This window comes from Mycteria americana, chromosome 1 (assembly GCF_035582795.1).
Source record: "Mycteria americana isolate JAX WOST 10 ecotype Jacksonville Zoo and Gardens chromosome 1, USCA_MyAme_1.0, whole genome shotgun sequence".
Lineage (NCBI taxonomy): Eukaryota > Metazoa > Chordata > Aves > Ciconiiformes > Ciconiidae > Mycteria > Mycteria americana.
The window spans coordinates 134,781,052-134,788,701 of record NC_134365.1 but is presented as its reverse complement, the minus strand read 5'-3'; the positions used below and the strand labels follow the sequence as shown (position 1 = coordinate 134,788,701).

The window sequence follows — 7,650 nt, the reverse complement described above, 5'->3', positions numbered from 1 at the left end:
CCAAACTTAGAATCATAGAATCGTTTAGGTTGGAAAAGACCTTTAAGATCATTGAGTCCAACCATAAACCTAACATTGCAAAGTCCACCACTAAACCATGTCCCTAAGTGCAACATCTACATGTCTTTCAAATGTCTCCAGGGATGGGGACTCCACCACTTCCCTGGGCAGCCTGTTCCAATACTTGACAACCCTTTCGGTGAAGAAATTTTTCCTAATATCCAAGCTAAACCTCCCCTGGTGCAACTTGAGGCCATTTCCTCTTGTCCTATGGTTTGTTACTTGGGAGAAGAGACCGACCCCCACCTGGCTACAACCTCCTTTCAGGGAGTTGTAGAGAGCGATAAGGTCTCCCCTCAGCCTCCTTCTCTCCAGGCTAAACAACCCCAGTTCCCTCAGCCACTCCTCAGAAGACTTCTGCTCCAGACCCTTCACCAGCTTCGTTGCCCTTCTCTGGACACGCTCCAGCACCTCAATGTCTCTCTTGTAGCGAGGGGCCCAACACTGAACACAGCATTCGAGGTGCGGTCTCCCCAGTGCCGAGTACAGGGGACTGCACGGTCAACCCCTATGTGCTAAGAAGGACAGAAGATACTGTGCGCTGCATCATTACAAAGTCCAGTTCAGCTACATGCTGACTTCTGCATTTCTGCTCAGGTCGGGGCTTGCTTTATCAGTCTCCTGATAGAAGGCAGATCTGTTAAGACCCATTCTGACCCTGCAAATGATCAGCTAGGAAAGTCATAAGTATTAGATGAAGATAAAGAACCACTGTATTAGATGAAGAATACTCTCAATAGAAACTATTGCAGTGCCTGTAAAAAACATTTACTAAGAATGCAGCATCCGTAAGAAAGACAAATCGAATTCCAGTTTCACTAAAAATACACCAAAGGATTAGGTCACTTTTCACAGTACGACATCCAGACAAAATCAAATTTAATTAGTTAGCAGACAAGATTTATCAGCCACCAGTGCATATGAAACCCACAGTTGGTATCAGGGCCAGAACATTGTCACTTTGCTATTGCACTTGGAGTTAGTCACCAGTCTTCTGTAGGATATCTTTGAAAACATCCACTTCATAGTAATGTAGTGGAAAGTGAGTAAAACATAGGAACAGATGTGTTCATTTTATAAATGGCTTTAGCCTGCTTCCAAAGACTCAGGAAAACTGGATTTTACCAAGTTTGACCGATCTTATGTCCAACCCTTAGATTTTGTCTCTAGAGAACTGTTTTATCTAGGGGCATAAAGTAAGGAGCAAAGCTCCAGTACTTTTGAGGGCTGAAAAACTGGCGTTAGGGTGAGTTTCCTTTGTAATTATTCATGCACCAGTAGTACTAGGCAGCTTATATACCAAAACTAGGATTTTTTTGCCAAGCACATTACTTAATCTGCTTCACTTATAAAGCAAAAACTCATTCAAATTAAATGTGCGCACATTAGGGAAACCAGGACTTAGTCACAAGGGCAAAAGAAAATTGTTTCAACATTTTGGCCCTAAAGCTATTACCAAAAAAAATACAACTACTTTCCTTGGACAGCCTTCTCTGATTCTCTTCTCTCAACATCAATTTTTTATAATACAAAATGTTCAAAGTGCCAGATTTTTATTACATCTTCCCATAAATAATTTACAGACAGCATGGAACAAAAGATAAATAAAAGGGCCATCTTTATCACCCTTGTGATTGCACTGAGCACAGTCCTGGTAAAATGCCACTGAACTCAATGAACTGCATCTCAAGACTTTGATTTTGGGAATTCACATCCATAAATACAGTTGCATGTAACTGCAGATGTTTTGCTGTTACAGTAAGTAAAGTAGTACAGTGGGGCCTTCCTTTTACTACTAAGAATAATGGCTTACACCATCAGAGAAAATGCAAACCTGCCGCTTTAGTTCTATGATTCAAGTTATGCATAAAGCCAAGCCTCCAGAGTTTTAAGGCAAGTAACACTGTTTGTCTTAGAAATGCAGAAGCATTATAATCTTTTAATTGAAAGTGATTAAACCAGAGTCATCAATTGAAATACATTCAAACTCACCAAGATTTTTCTGGTAGCAGTAATTATTTTATCTCTACATTTATCTTTACCTCTAGGCTAAATATGTTTGGATTTTTCTGTGCAGATGATCAGAGAAATCGTTAGAGCATGTTTCTGTCCAGTGGCCGACGATTAACAGTCTCTCCCCAAATGTGCCAGGGTCTTGCTGTCTCATTAGACTAAACCCTTTGCCATGGGCAGACCGCAATAACTATTTCTGTTTTTCTAACAGAACATGTCTCCACCGCATTGTTGAAGAGCTTCTCAGAAAATTATGTTCAGTTAGATTAAAGAAGTCTCTCTTTAGGCATTGGGACAAAAAATATTACAGTGCGGAGAACTGGGTAGGGAGTTAACAAAGGAAACTCTTCCTCCACCTTACGTGCACGGGGCTTAGTGACACCAGGGCAATACTGTCCCTTGATTTACTGTCACGCCAGCACCATGTGGAGACCAGAGCATAGGGATGGCATTGAAATCCAGCTATTTTGCTTTATTGCATGGGTTCTTCATTAAGCAGGTTAGGGGTTTTGGGGTGGAGGGGAGTTATGATAACTAACTGTTTTGCTGCAACCGTTCCTCTGTCTTCACTGCCGAGGGGTGGTCACGTATCATCTCGTTAGTGAGCTGTCAATGTAGAGCTGTTAGTGAGTTTGGTTCGTACCGACAAAGGCTGGCACGTAACCACGTGAAATACGCATAATTTTAGCATGATCTGTTATTATGTATTTCTGTGCTCACCCTTCATTGTAAGATCTCAATCTTTCCCTAAATTTATGCCAAAATGTAACATCTGGGGGGCAAAATTTTCCAGAAGTAATAGACTGCAGAGTTGCTTGGGGCATCTTTCACTGGTCTGTGTATGCCCTACGGTCAGACCCTTTCATAAGACTTAGATGAAAAGTAACATCGTTAGCACATGATGGTTCGGACCAGTTGTTAACAGTTTGCTAGCTGAGACACAGAGAGCCCTCACAGCCTCCTTTTTTTCTAGTATTTAGGTGCTAATTTTATGCTTTAATAAAGATTCCTTGTAATGCTAGGACCTAACTCAGAGTCCTCACTGATCCCCACGCCCCATAGCTGTCAGCCTCGAGATGGTTTAAAATTATATATATTTTGAAATTGTGTTTAAAACAAAAATGAAGCTAAGAAAAAAATACTCTTTGCTTCTGCATAGCCCCGCCCCACCATTAAGATATTTCAATGGCCACTGGTGGTACCCCTCCACTTTGTAGCAAGGAGTTGAAATCTGGCAAAAGAAGCACGTGTCTGTGTCAGGGATGGGGTTTGTTTTTTTCTTTCACTTACACATTCAGACGTGATGACTGGCATGTGTTCCTAGCTCTTCCCATGCCCTGGAATTTCCACTATGAAGTTTCCTAACTGTGAAAGGAGGGGAAAAACATGTGGCTTTACCTTTCCGCAGTTCTCTGAAATGAGTATTTTTAAAGTGAGTAAAGAACAATAAAAGCTGAGGCCCTGACTCATCTCGCCTTCAACATGCTTTTGGCTCAAGAGATTGTGTTTTCTCCTCTTTTTATCACTTCCATACTGGCAGGAACAATGCAGTCCAATATCAGTGACTGATAATGCAGTGTGGGGGAAAATTGTTCATTTTCGATTGAACAGCCATGTTAATCTTATCGGTATGTAAATGAAACGTGCTTCTGATGCATTCTGCCTCTTGACACTTTCATTTCAACCTGTCTTTTGGGGATGTTCGCCTCCAAGGAATGCATTAAGGGAAATCAGCCATGAGCATAGAAGGATGAAGGAGGATAGTAAGCAATGTCAGTATTGCATATTGAAAGTGAAAAATACAAGAATGTCCTTTTAATTGTCCTGCAGCAAGTAGAGCTCCTTTCTAATTTCCTGTACAAAGCCATGCAAAGATATGTAATAACTTAAAATACAAAAATATTGCCAGTTAGCTTTTGTATTGTTTGATGTAGCAAGCAAGAATTAAATGGATGTCACTGTTTGCAATATTCAACTTGAAATCTGTTTTCTAACCAGAATAATTATCTTTATTTTAATTGAATAAACAAGAGCCAGGCAGAGAGTTTCAGAGCATGTAGAATAGTTTTCAATCAACAGTAGAAGAATATTATCACAAAACAGCTCCTCTTATCCCTTTACAGTAAATAACACAAGAGAGACCAAGGAGACACAGTGTATTAAATTTCTCTAACAATGAGATCTCATTTCCAAGAATAGAATATGCATTGAGCAGTCTTTATTTATGTACAGTCTGTATAAAACAAGTATCAGGAGTTAATCATCATATGTAAGAGTTGGTGTGATCATACATGATTTTTGCTCAGTATCAGTATTTCAGTCTCCCCTTTTTATTTGGGCTTTTGAAGACAGTGATCCTTCAACCTATATTCAGGAGCATGTTCCATCAAGGCTGGGCGACCTCTTTATTTCAATAAAGGTTGCAGGTTTTCTGACAGCTAGCTCACATCTTGTATTTTCATTGTATAAAGTAAAGGTGATGCATAAATATCAGAACACCAGTGCATTTTAGATTCTCAAGAAAAAGAAATACTTTGGCTCTACAACAAAAGAAGAATTTAGCTAAACTCATCAGAAAGACCATCCCTTTTAATATTTTCATTTCCTTTATCACACGATATGTGATTCCTGTTCTATAACCAGGGATACACAACAGGAAATTAGATGTTACATTCCTCATTTATTCTGTATGTTGTCAAATAATTTTAAAACTCTTCTGTCCATATTGATTTTTTTTTTCAAAAGGAAAGAAACCAAATTAATTGCAAATAATGATTTTTTTAAAAAAAGTATTTATTCTACTTTTGCTCAAACTTCAAATTACACTATTCCCCATTCTCAGGTCAAAATCATTCTTGAATATATACACATCCATTGCTAGTTGCTGTGTTCTGTTTTATTTCAGCAGTACTTTCATACATTAAACAAAATGGACAAGAAAGTGTTGATATAAATGTACAAAGAAGATGCTTCCTATGGGGTACTGCAGAGTTAGGAAGTTCCTAGCCTTCATACAAATATATAAAATATTTCAAATTATCTCCATTCATTGGAATCCATTCAGTTTCTCTTGTCAGACCTGTGTGACAAATACAAGACCAGAAATTAATCACTTATCAGTGCACTCACAGGTATTTTGAAAGCATTCAGAAAAGTACCTGGAAGTTGTGAGGGGGAGTATATTCCCCACACCTGCAATTTTGCTTTCACTGAGCGTACTTGTTTACACCCAGGCTCGGGGAATACAGAGCGGGTGTGAAACAAATCTTTTTGATCCACTAGCTTTTTCCGCCCACTCTCCCCATCTCCGTCTGATGGGAAACTTCATGACTCTGTTAAGATCTCAGACCTTTAAAGCCTTGAGTTGTGCCCTCAGGCCAGGGCAGCTGCGACCCCTGCCCCCTCCCATTGCCCAGTTGAGCTGGGCTGCCCGGCAGGGCGAGGGAGCTCCTGGGCAGGAGCAGGGTCCGGCCCCGCACGGCCCCCGGGGCTCTTCCCCGGGGAAGCCCCGGCACTGCTTCAGCAGGCGCAGGCGGCAAGCCCTGCCCTACGGCACGTCGCAGGCAGCAGGGTTGCGTCAATGGGATGAAATTCAAAACAGTATTTCATTTCACCAGTAAACACTACTTACTGGTATATACATATATGTGTACATATATATATCACCTTTTAAAATTTTTTTTTTCAGCTGCTTTGATTATCCCCTTCTCTTGCTTTCTCTGTTCTGCCCATTGGAGTCCTCACGGGTAGCGAGTCCCCTTCTTTGTCTCCTGCCCACGCTGAGCAGTCCCAGGGATTTTAAGCCTCTCTCCTTTTGGAAGTGTCTCTGTCCCTGTAACTATTTTTGTCACAAGTCCACTCCTCCCCTATTTCTGCTTTAATTTTCATGACTGACCGGCACAGAAAACAGTATTCTAGACGTGGTAGCATAGTATTTTCTGTGCTGTTTGTATAACCCTCATCGAAGGGAATTTGTTTACTTATGTAAAGTGAGGTGGGGGGTGTTTAGCTGCTGTCTGGGGAATGATGAGCAATTTCCATTGACCTGTCTACAGTGACTCTTTCCTCCATAGTCACAGCTAATTTGAAGCCCAGCATAGGGTCTATTCCTGTTCTCTTTGAAGTTAAGAGATATTGGTGGTTGCTGTTGATATCGGTGGTTCCAGACAGCTCAATACTGAGAAAAACAGGTTTTGCAATTAACTTTCAAAAGTTCAAGACAATAACTTTCTCAGCATATATGTTTAATCACCTAAGGTGTAAGTATTTGGGGTGGAGGAATATCTCTATTTTTGGTAAATTTTATTGAACTCATGAACTTTTAACATACATTCAGAAAGTAGAGAAAAAGCCACAGGACAGAGAAAAAAAATGACAACCACCTATATTTCATGACGTGTTACATAAAGTGAGGTTTTTGCTGTGCTCCGGAACGTCTGTAGACTGTACACATTTGAACAAATATTGGAGGGACATCCAAAAGGCTGGAATTGCTTAGCTTTGAGAAGAAACACTTCCCTGGAGAAAAGAGGTGCTTTTAAGAGAAACCCTGCATGGCTTACCCTAACTGCTTAAAAGTGTTGGCAACTTTTGAATAAAGAAGTCAAAAGTTAATTCACTTGACTTGAAAAAAAGTGAGGGGGTGTCATTGTCCACAGGAAAGAGGCCATAAAGCCGCACGTAGTGCTACTAACGTGCTCTGTGGCCATTAGCAATCAAACAATGTAATCATCTCGTAGCCTGATTCAGTAAGGCAATGTGCTATTTTGTTTCAGCTGAAATTTCCTTCCAATCAGGTAATTTTAGGTACTTATCCTTCTGATCTCAAAAACAAAATCCAACTTTCAGGCTGTATTTGATGGCTCCCCAGGATACGCAGGCACGTGTAATCCTGTCCTATATAATTACTGCCTGCCTACACACTCTCTCCTTGTGTTTCAGTCAAGTATTCTTTCTCTTTCAAACTGTTCTGTGCCCGTTCCTGAATATCACAAGGTGACTGTTTTCTAGTGGTGGGCGGATAAAACATTGCTAGCTGTGATTACACCCGAGCGCTCAAGCCCAGGATCAGAAGAGAGGGTGCGCAGAGCGCAGCAGGCACATCCGAGCATAGCGCGGTCCTCGGTGTCACGAGTGTTTTCTGAGCCTTCTGCTGAAAGAGGCCAATGTCAGGTTCTGCCTCCAAACGCATCGTGGGCAGGTTTGTGGCGTGAAAGGTAACTGTAACTTAGCATTCTGGGTTTTAGGATTACATGGGATTTTTTATCCCTTTCTAGCAGACTCAGCATCTTAGATGGTGTCGTGGTTTAACCCCAGCTGGCGACTGAGCACCACACAGCCGCTTGCTCTCTCCCCTCCGCAGGGGGATGGGGGAGAGAATCAGAAGAGTAAAAGTGAGAAAACTCATGGGTTGAGATAAGAACAGACTAATAACTGAAATAAAATAAAATAAAATAAAATAATAATAATAATAATAATAATGAAAAAAGAATATACAAAGCAAGTGATGCACGATGCAATTGCTCACCACGCACTGACCGATGCCCAGCTCGTCCCCGAGCAGCAGCCCCCCAGCCA

General features: G+C 41.0%; 1 protein-coding gene across 4 annotated transcripts in view; it reads right to left on the bottom strand.

The window, feature by feature from the left end:
- Positions 1–4,269: 4,269 nt before the first annotated feature.
- The window catches only part of SMPX (small muscle protein X-linked), a 43,659-nt gene continuing 40,278 nt past the window's right edge, over positions 4,270–7,650 (bottom strand). For all 4 annotated transcript variants that reach the window (XM_075521291.1, XM_075521286.1, XM_075521327.1 and 1 more), the window contains exon 5: positions 4,270–5,152. The gene's annotated coding sequence lies outside the window, so the exon portion shown is untranslated. The remainder of the gene's footprint in view (positions 5,153–7,650) is intronic.